Source organism: Natator depressus, chromosome 1 (genome assembly GCF_965152275.1).
Source record: "Natator depressus isolate rNatDep1 chromosome 1, rNatDep2.hap1, whole genome shotgun sequence".
Lineage (NCBI taxonomy): Eukaryota > Metazoa > Chordata > Testudines > Cheloniidae > Natator > Natator depressus.
Genome location: NC_134234.1, coordinates 149,190,960 through 149,206,310, shown reverse-complemented (window position 1 = coordinate 149,206,310; position 15,351 = coordinate 149,190,960). Strand labels below are relative to the sequence as shown.

Below are 15,351 nucleotides of genomic sequence, written 5' to 3'. Positions count from 1 at the left end.
CAGGGCTGTTAGGATTAACCTAATGTGGCCTAGTTTGTCTGTGAATGACCTGTGGAACCAGAGGGATTGGGGAAACTCATATATTCACCCCAGTCCCCACTCCAACTTGAAGGCAACAGTGAACGAGCCCAGACTGTGGTCCACTTGAGAATAAAATTGGTGATGCTTCTTGCTGTCTTTTGTAAAAATACAAATTGACTTCAGGAATGCCACTCACCCGAATAATACACCTCAGGAGGCTGGTTTTGAGAGACCACCCGTGGTTGTTGGAGAATCCCCTCCAGAAGAAGTCAGCTAGCTGATTCTGTACACCAGGTAAGTGTGCAGCGATAGGAGTGACGTCCTCTGTGATGCAAAATTCCCAAAAGCTCATTACCACTTGGCAAATCTGATCAGATATAGCATTAGTCGTCAACATTTGGACCGGCAAGCCCTTGATGTGAGAGAGAAAGGATCGGGGCAAGCTGTGCGAACTGCCCACAACCCAAGGACATTGATATGAAGATTCAACTCCTGTTCTCTCTAGAGGAGATGGCCATGTATACTCTGTTACATAAGTACAAGAAGCCACGTGACCTACCAACTTAAGTCCAAGAAATGCCAGAGGGATGAAACCTGAGGAACGTGCATAAATTGTAAATCATTTGAAATTACTATTGGGGAACAGTAGTCAGACTCAGAATCAAATAGAGCCCAGTGAACTCAAGTCTCTAAGAAAGAGAGTGTTGACATTTTCCTGTTCAAAATGAGTCCCAGATGACTGAACAGCAGATGATGAACCTGACATGGCAACGAACCTTGTCCTGGGAAGACTCCTGAACCAGCCAATCAAATTAAGGGAAGACATGGATGAGGCACTGATCACAGGCCAGGGGAAGTACCATATTCTGATAATGGCAGCTTCCGATCACAAATCTGAGAAATCTCCTGTGACTTAACACTGCCATGTGAAAGTATGCATCTCAAAGATCGAGGGCAGCATACCAACAGTTGCAATCTAGGGACAGAAGAATCAATGTGGAATCTTGTTTGCTGAACTTGTTGAGAGCCCGAAGATCCAATAGGGGCATCAGTCCTCTAAGACTAGAGGATCAGAAAATAGCAGGAGTAGAAAAAAACCTGCCCTTGAAACTGCAGGGGAATTTCCTCTACAGTCCTCAGGGAAAGCAGAGTCCAAACTTCTTGAAGTAGTACTTTGACCTCTTACTGCTAACCGGCAGAGGGCACAAGGGCTGCATAGGGTTTTACAGAGATCCCCTGGGTCAGATATATGCAGAATAATTCAAAGAGTGACATTTTAGGTCTCTAACCCACTGGTAGTCATAATCACTGTGAAATATATGTACATATAATATTTAAGATGTTATGTATCTATACTGAAAATTATGTTCTCAGGGTCTTGGATTTAAGGCAGGTCCACTAGGAAGTGATATGCCTTGCACATGTTCCTTTCAGGCAGGACGTAATAGACACTATCGAGTCATGTGTGGACTCACATTGTAGGCCTATTTGCGTAGTTAGCGCCCCCCCCCCACACACACACACACTTGCAAAGTCTGAGAGAGGAAATTCACAGAATAAAAACAACAGCACAGAACATCCTGTCTATGACTAAAGACAAAGGATTGTGAGGGAATATCTGGGGGTACAAGGAAACACACAGGAGGAAATACACTCCTCCCTCACCGAGGAGACAAGCTGACACAGTGTCAGTCTCGTGAAGGGAGATTACTGTCAAGCCGGGCTGTAAAACACTGCAAGGACTTTGGTGACTATTACTCTAGGACATGAAAGTATCTAGTTAATTAAGTCTAGGCTCTAGAATGAGGGAAGTTCCCTTGAGTGAAGTGCTTGTCCTGCAGGTGAAGGGCAGGTGGCAGCGAGGTATCTCAGAATCCTGAGTTCCCCCAGGAAGCATTACAGTTAGACTCAAGAGATGGGTCCCTGAAAGGGGCTAGGGAAAGATGGTGGGCAGGAAGAATGGAGAAGAACTGGAATTAATATACCAGACCCACTGTACTTAGGACCCACTTCTGAGGTTGTTGCCTCCCAACTTCTGAGGGATGTGACTCTGTCCCCAAAGGGGAAAAAGGGACAGAAAGACCACCGCTGATCGTATCACTGTCCTCAAAGAAGAAGTCAAAAGGTGTGTTTCCCTACAGCAGGGGGAGGGTGAGATGATTTGTTAAAACTGGAGTTAGATGACCTCCTCTTCTGAGGCTTATATCTCCTTGTTGAGATGTCATGTTGCCTCGGAGGATAGAAGAGCTGTCTCTTTGTTGACTATTGCAGTAGAGACTTAGTCGCATTGCTTGGTGGCTGGACAGACTCCCAGTGAAAGGAGGGTAGCAAATTAATCTTTAAAGGAGTGCAACATCTCATCGGCCTTAACTGAAAACAAAAGACTGACCATCAAAAGATAGGTCTTCAATAGATGGTTGAATATCTGGCGTTAAACTGGAAATACATGACCAGGATGCCCATCTCATAACTGCAGAGGCCATTGCCCTGGAGCAAGCATCTGCAATGTCAAGAGTGGATTGGAGTGAGGTTTTTGCAACCAGCCAACCTTCTGCTAGGAAAGCCAGGAACTCCTCTTTTGTGTCATTTAGCGATCTAGATATTACCTCCCACTTGAGAAAAATCATGTTCTGCTAACAGAGCTTGTTAGTTCACTATTCTCATCTGGAGTGAGGCAGTAGAATAAATCTTTCTTCCTAAAGAGTCCAGTCTTTTAGGTTCTTTTTCCCTTGGAGTCAACTTAAATCTTCCTTCCTGTGGTCTCATTAGTGGCCACAACGATTAGGAAGTTTGACACTGGGTGAGAAGAAAAAACACTCAGATCCCTGAGATGGAACATGGTATGGCTAGTCCATATGTTTAGCTATGGGGGACGGGTATTTTGGTGTACACCAAAATACAATTACTCAGGTAGTTTACCCTTCCTGGAGTCGTTGGCCGAAGGATGTCAAATAACTTGTAGATATTTTCCCATACCAACTCAGCTTGGATACCCAAAGCTGTAGTTGTCTCCTAAGTAGGTCTTGGTAGGATTTAAAATCCTCTGGGTGTGGAGACCCACCTGAACCTGAGCTCACTGAGTCATCCAAAGAGGACAAGGACAGAATTCCTGGAACTGATGGTATCCCCTGAGGGAAAAGTTAATCTGCCAGCAAGGGCTCATCCAACAGAGGTGGTTCAGGAAGACAAGCAGCATCCTAAATCTGCAGAGGTCTTTCTGAAGGTTGTTCCACCTTACAAAAAGTGGCAATCTTCCCTTCAACTGGGGCAGAGAGCTAGATCTGTGGGAGCAAGGAACACCCCACAGAAGCCACTGTAAGAGTATAGTATGTGTAGCAAGCCAAGACAGAATCAGCCAGGATGACCTATCCTTGCCATAAGAGCAGCTCCGCTTTCAGTACCAATGTTGTCCTTCAATTGCACATTTGGATGGCTTGTGCAATCTTTCAATGCGGTGACAGAGATGAGTTGCAGGACTCAGAATTGGAGTAGAAGGAAGCCTCTCAATAACCAGTGGGCATTGATGGTGTCCAATCCAGTGAAACCAGGGCAAGGTCAGTACAAGCATCAGAACCACAGTCGATACCATAAATGCGTCCCAAGAGGTTGAAGTCCTGATAGAAGTATTTGGTACTGAGAAAAGGTCCACTATCAGTGCCAATGAATAAGACCTAGTAGGTCCCCACTCAATGAACCCCTCAGTACAGAGGTCAAAGGACTGAGTGGGGTACCAGTGCTAGGCCAGCAGGCATATATACTGAAGATGGCAGCTGGTTTTTCATCAGTACTGAAGCTGTCAGCACTAGTGATCTCTGTCCCAAAGCAGAAGAGGTCCGGGGGCCCAGAAACACAGGAGGTACCAATGCTATACCTATCTTGTGCCATTGGAGAGTCTGGTACAGACAGAGCAAGTCTGTTGCTGCCACACATGCTGGTGGGATTGTTGGTACCAAAAGTGGCACCATCACAGCAGCAGGCACAGCTACCAGGCTAGACAGCCATCCCACAGGCAGTTCTGGAGTCAGTAGTATGGTAACAGAATCCTTCTGTCTCTGTACTGGGGAGACATGGTTTGACAGCTTGGCTCTACCCTGAGTACTTAGGTCTTGACAACACTGAGATCCTGTCCTCAACAAAGAGGAGGATGGCTCTCTCTTCAGTTTCAGATGGCCCTGATCTGTTTTGTGCTTCCTCTTTCAAGGGCTCCCAGGAGATGATGAATGAAACCTTTCCCTTCTTGAGGAAGGATCAGAGTCTAGGGGGTCTGTCCGAAACTCCCATACAGGTAGAGGATGCCTGTGGGTGACAGACCGAGTAGTCCAAAGAAGGTCCCAGTGTGAAGTAGGCCTCAGACTGATCCACTATGCTGCTTCAGGCATATTTATATTTAAAGGGACACTACACTTTTATTTAATATGTCTTTTACCAAGACACAATAAGCAGCACATGTGGGGGGTCACTACTGAAGACAGATCTCATATAGAGGGCAGTGTTTGAAACCAGGGGAACACTGCGTAACGTGTGCTCGGTACCAGACACTAACTACAGAACTACCTAAACTGACAAAACCACCACACTAAACTATAAGTTCTAACGGCTATTTATACTAATAGAGTCTCAATAATTAACTGCGATGCACAGGAAAAAAAACCAAGAGGAGAAAAGCCTGGATGGAGAGCTCCAACTCAGGCAACTAGCAGGAAGAAGGAAACGAGGGCAGGATCAGCATGGCACCACTCTATATAGTCTTGGGAGAGGCCACAGGGAGTCTGCGGGTACGTGCGCCATCCTGATAGGTACCGCTGCAGGAAAATTAAGTCTCTAGCTCTAGTGTGCTAGGTCCAAACACACCTGACTTAGAATACACGCCCACTCGGGGTGTTCACTAACCTGGAACACACATCTGCCATTTGAAGAAGAACACTGTTTGAAGTTAATGCTATACTGAGATAATGGATATTGTTACCCACTCAGAGCTCTTTTCAGTCTAAGACAACATTACATCATTGCTTATTAGGTAGGTTACCTTCAAAACCATAAGAAAGAAGCCTTGCATTCTACAGAATCTGAATCTACGACAGATAAATACCTTAAGATGAGAGTTTGAGGGCTCTGTTGTGTATCAATATACTTTCTATCTCGCATCCAATCAACAGAAAGGGCACTATATCCTGCAAGTCTCCCTACTTACCACTGGATGATTTTTCCTAGCGTACAGTCCAAGGCTCTGATCCTGCAGTTTCTTCTGTCTAGGTGGACGACAGCACTTGAGCACAGTCCACAAAAAGCAATTCCACTGCAAGGGAAGAAGTCTGTCCACACAAGAAATCATAGGATCAAGACCCAAGACCTGTCCTATCTTAAAGTTAAAAAAGCTACACACAGTATAAAGAATATCATTATTTCTGCATTGTTCTTTCCCTCTTGTAGCTCTTTTCATGTTCTCTCTCCTTCCCAGTCCCAACATAAAAAACAAAGCCACTTAGGGATTTTCCAGTTTAGGTGAAGGCATCTGTATACAAGCTTTCAGTCTCCAAATATGCCAGTCTGTATCTGATATTAGCCATTAAGTCATTTGGATTAAGGATAAATGTACAACTTTCATTTCATTGTTAGGAAACCGAGATCTGACTATTTGAAGGGCAAAAGATTATCCAAGGTACAAAATGATCTATATTACTTGCACATAGATTTTAATCACATAATAGGTATAGTAACTAATTTTTTTTTTGTTTTTCAACTATTCAAATATAGATTTTATCACATTCCCTCAATAGTGCATTCTCGCTCCATAAATTACCAATGCAGATATTTATGTAGTTATGTTTTAGAGTTCAGAACAGGTATGTCTGTGTGTTAGGATTCCCTCCAAGACCTCTTTTCACTCGGCTTCCCAAGAACTCAGCTCAACTCCAGCCTTCGTCACTCAGTTATCTTTATTTGGCATGCTACACTGAGTTGATCAGACTCAGACGCGGAGTGGTGAATGCAGGATACACCACAGCTCCAAAGTTACACAAACTTCTCCCTCTATATACATTATATATCTCATTGCATTTACTAAGCATCGCATCATATATTTTAGGACTGGCTTGATTTCTTAGCAGGAACCAATCCCTGTACCACATGCTCCGTCCACGCACTGTGCAGGTTTTGACTTCCTCTTTACCTCATCTCTACATTCCTAGTTTATTTTGTCCCTTGTTATCTAGTTCAAATAGTTCCCTGGGTGTTCTTCCTCTTATCTTAGTTGGGTGATACATTTTTTCTCCTTAGCCTATTGACCTATTTGCTTATCTCATTTAGCACAAACTTTCTGTTTTCAGCCTGATAATTTAACTCCCTAACTCTATCATCCAAGAAATAAAGCCTCCCTCCAAGTGTTAATTAATCATGTCATGCCAGGACTCAGCTACTTTCCCCCCAATTCTGTCTTTTTATATTAGCATTCATTTCATTTGCATTATATTCCTGTTTTTGTGCTCTTTTTTGTTAAGTTTATTACCCAGCAGCATATTCCCAAAACCACAATGGTTTTAATCATTTGAACCACCATTAAAAGTAGGCTCCAAGTACAAACCAGGAGGTGCAAGCTCACCTCCTTTGGCACAGCCCACCAGGGTGTTTCCACTGCCTGTACACTATTATCTCAAATTGCTTGTTCCTCTGCTATTAAAGCCATTGATGCCCATTGCTCTATTTTCCTTTGTACCAAAAAAGGAGTGTTAATGGACCAGGGAGGTATGTGTGCAAAGAGATAGTTCACCAGTGATTCCCGTTTGGCGTTGGCTGTCGTGGACTGTTGCATTCTCCCAATCTGAGCCAGAGAGGGGAGGTTCAGTCAAAATCCATCCAGGCTCCCCTAGCATGATGTTGTCCCCACCAAACAGTTGTGGTATCCCAGAGAACATACTGTGTCCCCGAGCCGTACCACCTCCTTCTCTCTCTAATGACTAGACTGGTCCAACCTCCACCACTTGTGGTCAGGTTCATCTGTGCCAAATGGTCTCAGAACCATCTGTGCTCAATTCGTTTACAGCAGGCTGTGTTTATTTCACCTTGTCCTTGTGTAGCTATCTTCACAATGGGATAATGCTGTTTGTAGGTCCCATTCACTATTGTACCATACTGTTCACATTATCAGTTCTTTAGTAGTTCCCTCTCCATTTCAGAATAGCAATCAGAACCATAGATTTATTAATTTTGTGTGATGCCCAGAGTCCAGGATCTTGTAGCTTTGCAAATTTTCTTCCCCAATATTATCCATTCCTTTTTCCACTGGTGTGGTCTAGATAACTGTGCTGTTTTAACAACATTGATCACTCCTCCTCCTTTCTCTTTTCTATTCCCTGCATTAGATGCATAAGAAGTTTGATACCATATATGCTGCGCGCAATTGCCTGAGAAAGGCTATTATTCAATTAATTACAGTATTTACAAATATACGAATTCATTTCAAAGTTTGCACAGTGGAGTTTGCTCATATTACTAACAAACAACAGTTCCTGCCGCAAGGTTAAAGAACTAATCTCTCCTCCTTTTTTTTAAAATGGCTAAACCAAATTCATCAGTTACCAAGTTAATTTTAAGGTTTAATTCCTCGTGTCTTCAGAATTCCACAGGGACACCCCAACTCCTGTGCCACCCATTATGGTTGCCATAGCCTCTCTTCTGTACGGTTTCTGTAGAGCACCTTTTTCAAATGATTCTAGGGTAGAGATACTTACTTTGGGCTGGGGTGTTATGTATTTTTCGCCATCAAAACAGCTGGGTTCTATCTGCATGCATGCCCACCATACATTCTGGGCCTACTAAAGTACAATTGTTTTGACTTAGAAAAACCCCAGACTTGATTATATTCCACAATGTTCCAGTCTCATTTAAAAACCCCAGACTCATTTATATGCCACCACCTTTAAAGGTGCTTTTCTATAATGTAAACCCATTCTATAATGTCGACTCAAACTTTTAAATCATATAGCCCCTTCCCCAGTTCTCCCATCGCTACCAATACTACCCCAGTGTTTGACAAGACAATTTTTTTTTAGAAAGATAAATCAGCTTTGTTTCGCTCCAGATGGTGGTTTGTAGTATCAGCTACAAATAGGTTCTCTTCCACATGTGCTTGAGCCAGACTTCCAAGTTTAATGGCTTTTGTAAATTAATTTAACTGTAGTGTTAAGTTTATCAAGCGACTCCAATGGGTGTAAAATATTTTACTGACTCAGATCTTTTAAAGCTAATCTAAAGTAGTTTATTAGGATTGTGTTTTTTTTTTTTTTTTTTTTTTGAATTATGACACTGTAGCAGCTTTGGCTTGGTTTCTTAGCAAGAACCAATCCCCGTACCGCATGCTCCATCCATGCGCTGCCCATGTTTCGACTTCCTCTTTACCTCATCTCTACAACCCTAGATTTTGTCCCTCGTTTCCTAGTTCATAACAGACAGTTGCCTGGGTGTTCTTATCTCGGCTGGCTCAGACATTCTGTCTTCTTAGCCTGCTAACCTATTTGCTGATCTCATTTAGCACAAACTTTCTGTTTTCAGCCTGATAATTCATTTACCTCCCTAATATTATCTTCCAAGAAATAAGGTCTTCCTCCATGCATTAATTAGGGCTTGGCTATACTTGCAAGTTAGAGCGCATTAAATCAGCCCCGGGCACTCTAACTCCTGAGGTGTCCACACTGGCAAGGCACTTAGAGCACCCGGAATCTGCAGCTGGAGTGCCCCTGGTAATCCACCTCCATGAGAAGCATAAAGCTTGCTGCGCCCCGGCTGAAACGCCAGGGTGTCAGTGTGGACGACATGTTGCATTACTGCACTGTGATTGGCCTCTGGATACATCCCATAATCCCCTAAAGTCAAGCCACTCTTGTCATTGTTTTGAACTCGGCTGCAGGCATGCGGAGATCCCCTTTCAAAGCTCCGTGACTGACACCCGGCATGCTTATCTGCTCCGGGACAAAGCAAACCATTACTGTGGAATGCTCCTGTTGCAGTGTGTGTGTGGGGGGGAGGGGGGCAGGGAGAGGTCTGCTGCTGTCTGAATTTACAAGACAACATGCTGATACACTCTGCCCCCAAAACACAGTCTCTCCCCGCACATACACACAACGCTCTCCACTCCCCCCCCCGACACACACCATTTAAAAAGCATGCCGCAGCCACTTGCACACTGGGATAGCTACCACAATGCACTGCTCTCTGTGGCGTTGCAAGAGCTGCTAATGTGGCCACAGTGCGCTTGCAGCTGAAAGTGTAAACACACGATGGCGTTTTCCCTGCTGCGGTCTCCATCTGCAAGTATAGCCAAGCCCTTACTCATGTCAAGCTAGGTATCAGCTACACTGTGGCTGGAAACATCCTGGATAATCTCTCACTTGCCAGTATGACTTTTCATGAAAATTATAAATATGCAGAATGTGTTTGTGGTAACGATGTGAAAAAGAACCTTTATGAAGAAACTACTCTATTTAGGAACAAGAAAAAAAGATGATTTGATCTCAATCAGAATTACATGAAAGCTTATGCTCAAATAAATTTGTTAGTCTCTAAGGTGCCACAAGTCCTCCTTCTCTTTGAGTATATTTAGTGTTTCCTTGGTACACACAGAATGACTTACAGCTTGTTCAGTTTAGGGAAATTACCCAGGAAAGGGTAGGAAAGAAATTTCTCTTGTTTTAAGTACCACACTGAACAAGAGAAATTTGAAAATGAATACTGTCTTAAGTGTTCTGCATTGTCAGCAAGTTTAGACTTGCCTATTTTCCTGCCTTGCCTATTTTCTCCCAGAAACAAAGCACATAGGATAAGATTACTAAGCAAAGTACTTACGGGATTTTTCCAGTCCACTGAAATTAGCAACTGTAAATATTTAAGTGCATGGAATAGCAGGCATGTAAAAGTTAGACAAGGGCATTTCGTTTGCTCATCATATAATAAGTACAGAAAGCCTAAAACATTTTCTTTTATGTTTTGTCATGTTTGAAAACTGAATTTAAAAAAATGAAAGGATATGCAAAACTTAGTCAAAAAAATAGTCACAACAGATGTTCACAGCGCTTTAAATTCTAACACAAAAAAAGAGGGATCAGCCATATGAAGAGAAAAAAATCTGAAGCTTTCTAAACAGCTATTTTTGCCCCCAGATCTAAGTGATGTGGGAGTTTCCATGCATATGTATTTTTAAAATACATATTTTCCCTGTCCACACTAGAGACATTTACTGTGCCAAGTATTGTTTGTTCCAGGTAGAATTTTAACAGACACAAAAGCACTCCATTGATTTACACATGTGCTGGATACTGTTTTGAAGAGACTATGCTGCAGACTGAAGTATTCTAGTGCCAATGTGGATGCCGTTTAGATAATATAATTCAACTAATCCTCCCACTATAGTTCCATCATCAGCGATCGCTCGGAGTTTGAGGAGAATTGTCTTCCAAGAAATGATAGCTGGCTATTGCTGGTGCATCTGCAGGTGGCTAATGAGACCAATTTGGGATCCATTCATCTCAGTCAGGGCAGATGTTTCCTGGTGGAAGGGGTGGATCAGGATTGTTGAGTTGGGCTGTGGCATGTTCTTACCTCCTTCTCCATTTCTCGGTCTTCGTTGGGTCTCCAAGTGCTGGGATCCTTGCCACAAGGTACTTCTCCATTTTAATCAGTCAAGGGCTTAGTTCATAAGTTCATGTCAACGTTGCACTACATGTTGGCTTTGAGGGTGTCTCTGAAGTGCTTTTTCTGCCCTCCCTTCATCTGTTGGCCATGGCTCAGTTGTGAGAACGTGACCTGCTTTGGGAGTCAATTGTCTGGCATTCAAAGAACATGACCAGCCCAACAGAGTTGGTGGCTGATGATCATCGCTTCAATGCTGGAAGCTTTGGCTTGGTACATAGTGCAGATGTTGGTGCATCAGTTAACCCCCTTCACTTGGAAGATCTTGTGGAGGCACCATTGATGATATCTTTCAAGAGCCTTGAGATGCCTACTGTGTGTGACCCAGGTTTTGGTATGTACAGGAGAGCAGGGATGACAATGGCCTGGTACACAAGAAGTTTGGTTTTGCTCTTGATGTGATAATCAAAGACATTTTCTCAAATGTCCGAAAGCTGTACTGCCACATTGGAGGCAGTGCTGAATGTCCTTCTCAATGTCAGCTTTCTATGACAGATAGCTACCGAGGCAGGGGAAGCGCTCAACGTTCGCCAGGGTCCCTTTGTTTATCTTGATTGTGGGAGCAGGATCCTGGTAGTTCAGAACCTGTTGGTGAAGCACTTTCGTTTGTGGCGGTTCAATGATGAGACAGAATACAGCTTTTAGCAAGCAAGCAGGCTGGTCTCTACTAACAGGCTTCTCCTGTCAGCTTTTCACCTTCCCCTTTATTCTCTCTCTCTCCCCCCGCGCATTACATTCTCCAACAGATAAAAGGAATACACTGGCTTTGTTTAACATTCTTATTTACCAATTTCTGTCTACCGCATTCCTTGCTCTCGGGCCTTGAGCCCAGTCCTGAGAGGCTTCCCACGATACATATCATCTTGGCGAGATTCCAAGGTTGATGCCCTTGGATGGAGCAGTGTGTGCACTACTCCTACACAACACTCCGGGTGTGCCCTGAATGTTGCCAAGCACATAAACCTTTATGAATCCTACATCCCCTCCTTTTTTGTTTATTTGTGCTCGGCCATCTCATGGTAGCCATCAATTTGCATTTGCAAGCCAATTAACTCCCGGACAGGCAAGGTCATAACTCGTGGAGCCTGCCAGGGCGGGTCTCGACAAAGCCTTAACAAAAAGGAATACATTGTACACAGCAGCAGCAAAAAATAAGCTTAAAAAGGTAAAGTGTGATTGGCCTGGCCCCGATTAGCCATGCTAGAGTACTGGGAAGAGAGGTTCGAGTAAGCGGCGAGCATCATCTCATTCCCAATTTCCTCAGGGTGATGACATACTGAAATAAGGCATGTACCTAACAGTTCTCCGGCTGCTACAGAATCAGATAAACAAAAGTGGGTAACATTTGCTATTGAAGCCAATCTTTCCCATAGGTTATATGTCATTCGGGCCTGTAACGGAGAAAGCGCTCCCGAATCAACCCCTCCAGGAAATAGCAGGCACAAAAGGCATACAATCAGTACAGAATTAGCAGTAATTTGGGCGAGAATTGCCACAAACAAAGTCTCAAGAGTCTCTGGCTGTTGGTTTGCTGCCAGTCTTCGTTGAGCCGCGGCGACCAATGCTTTTACTGCTCCCCATGTCACGGGCTGGCTTGGGACGCTACGCCTCTTCTGTTTCCGTCCCGCCGTTGTCGACCAGGGAGGCACCGCGGTCTCCTCCAAGGTCAGCTGAAAATCCGGTATGGGGTTCGACAGCCCTGGTGCCACGCCATGCTGTTTCAGTGCCGGTCGCACACACCAGGCCGGAGCCCACAACGGTCCTGCAGGGAGAAACACAGCAGCATATCCCGGACCCCAAGTGATTAAAGGCACTGGGCCCAACCATTGCGGATCGGGGAGCTGATGGTAATAGACACGCGGTCTTTCCATTTGTGAAAATGCCGATCCGCGGGGGTCTGCTGATCTGCGTTCAGCGTTAAATTATTTAAAGTAAACAAAAGGATATGCAATTGTTGCTGAATGTCTCCTAAGATTCGGAGACGCAGCTCCCCTTGTTTTAATAGTTTGTCAAGCAAGGTTTTTAGCGTGCGATTTGCACGTTCAACAATGGCTTGGCCTGTGGAATTATAAGGGATCCCGTGTTTGAGATGGACGTCCCATTGGGCACAAAAGGTGAAAAGTGCTGTGGAGCAATAGGCTGGGGCATTATCCATTTTAATCTGGCTTGGGCGACCCATAACAGAAAAACAGGCTAGCAAATGGTGAATAACTTTAGCAGTGGCTTCCCCACGCCGTGGGGTTGCCCACAGAAACCCCGAATAAGTATCAACAGAAACATGTAAAAAGGAATAGGGGCGGAATTGTGGCACATGAGTGACATCCATTTGCCATAGCTGATTTGCTGCGGTACCTCTGGGGTTAACAGCATAAAAAAAGGTAGGGGCAGCAGCGGCACAGTGGGGGCAGGAACGAACAATAGAACGTGCATGATCAGCAGGAATATGAAATTGTCGGGCCAAAACAGAGGCAGACTGATGAAAAAAGGAATGGCTTTCAGTGGGGTCAGAAAAAAGGGAATTTACCTGACCACGTAACGCGCGATCGGCGCGCGCATTGCCTTCAATGAGTAGCCCAAGCAGAGGGGTATGACTGCGAATATGAGCAACAAAATAAGGGAAATTACGAGTGGTGATGAAATACTGTAAGGACAAAAACAGGCCAAGAAGGTCCGCATCGACCTGAGGGGTAATGAGGGCAAGGGGTAAATGATCAATTACCTGATAAACATAATGCGTGTCCATAATCAAATTAAAGGGACAATCAGCAAAAAATTGAAAGGCCAAAATAACAGCAGCTAATTCCAAGGACTAGTAAAGCTCTCCAAGCGCTGTGCATGCAAATATTGTTGTACAAGTGAATGAAGCGCTTTCAGCTTTTCTAGAGGGAGGGGCCACTGGTCAATCCATATGGGCCCTAAGGATTGCCATACCACTGGTAATGCGGATGGCAAGGTGGGTGAGGGAGGATTTTGGGCCATTATATATTAATATCGAGGGTGGTGTCCAGCTTTGTAAGTAAATCACGGCCCCAAATATTGAGGTGGACAGGGAGTACAAAAGGGCGGATTGTAGCAAGGGCACAGCCTCCTGGTTTAGAGACCGTGACCCAAGACAAACTTTGGCGCCCGGGTTTGCTACCCCTGATCCCCCACAACTCTTTAGAAGGAACTGTTGGCCAACCGACTGGCCACTCCGGATCACGAATCACCGTAACGTCAGCTCCAGTGTCCACCAACCCTGTAAAAGGAACATTATTTAAGAGAAGTGTTAACTGAGGTTTCGAGGGGCAGACCGACATTGTCAGAGCAACAAGTGGAGAGGACGTATTGTGAGACGGCGACTGAGACAGCGTCGATCCAAAGCCGTTCCCGCCCCGGGCTCGATCCTCTGCGGCTGGCACCTGATAGGGGACTAAAATCAATTGTGCAATTGACCATCCACGCGGGAGCGATTGCGGAAGATGGGTCCACACCTGAACCTTAATAACACCAGTGTAATCAGCATCGATGACTCCTGGGATGACAAAAAAACCCTGTTTCCCAGCGTGTGAGCGAGGGAGAACCAGACCCACAAATCCGGCAGGGAGAGGTCCCGTCACCTGTGTAGGTATGGCGCAAACCTCCCCTGGCAACTGAAAATCAGCGTCCTCCTGCATAATCAAATCAAGCCCTGCACTTCCGGCAGTCGCCGCCCTCATGGAGTCTATGGATTTTAAGGCAGAGGAACAGTTGTCTGAGTGGGAAACACCCCCGTTTGGCCCTGGGTTCGGGGGGGACCCGTCGTGCGGTTTCCTGACCCGCTACGACACTGATTAGCCCAGTGATAGCCCTTCCGACACTTGGGGCACTTCTTTGAGGGGCGGGCGGGTGCCGTCGATGAGCGGCACTCCCGCTGAAAGTGACCCTCCTTACCACAGCGGTAACAACGCTTCCCCTCCTTCCCGGTTTTTCGCAGGGCGGCAGCCAGAACTCCAGCCTTATGTGCTCGGGTTCCGATGTTTTGGCACGCCCGCAGCATGTCCGACAGCTCTAGAATTCCAGAGGCTTGTGCAGCCTGGAGAGCACAGCGGCAATCCTCGTTCGCATTTTCAACCGCCATTTTTAACAGGATCTCCTGAGCTGCCGCAGGGTTATCCACCTGTCGGAGGATAGCCTCCTGCAATCTGTTGGTAAAATCCATAAAGGACTCTGATGCACCCTGACGGATACTGGCAAAGCTTTTAGTAGGCCTGCCCGAATCCGGGACCTTTCGGAAAGCATGCTGGGCGCAGGCGGAAATAATGGGGAAGACGGCCTGAGGGAGTTGAGACTGCAGCTGAACGATAGCAAACTGGCCCTCCCCTGCCAACTGCTCATAAATGATACCTTGCTCTCTATATACCTGGGCCTGGCGTTCCGCCATCTGCCAATACTCACTAAGCCAAATAACATACTGACTGGGCGTCAGCATCATGCCCAACAGCGCCTTCCAGTCTTCAGGGATCAGGGTGTACCCAGTACCGAGCCCTTCAATGAGACCACGTACATACGTGCTAGTCAGGCCAAACTCGTGAATTGCTTTCTTTACCTCTCTGATCACCGAGTAAGGCAAACTGACCCAGTCTGCAACCTGGTTGCCCTGGCCATCATCCTGCCAGGTCACCGGACAAA

The 15,351-nt window shown here is 45.4% G+C and overlaps 1 protein-coding gene across 3 annotated transcripts in view; it reads right to left on the bottom strand.

Annotated features, from left to right (window-relative positions):
- The window catches only part of PRRG1 (proline rich and Gla domain 1), a 51,093-nt gene that overhangs the window by 26,713 nt on the left and 9,029 nt on the right, over positions 1-15,351 (bottom strand). For 2 of the 3 annotated variants that reach the window (XM_074968680.1, XM_074968688.1), the window contains exon 2: positions 5,213-5,333. The exons of the other annotated variant lie outside the window; for it this stretch is intronic. The gene's annotated coding sequence lies outside the window, so the exon portion shown is untranslated. The remainder of the gene's footprint in view (positions 1-5,212; positions 5,334-15,351) is intronic. 3 annotated transcript variants of the gene reach the window in all.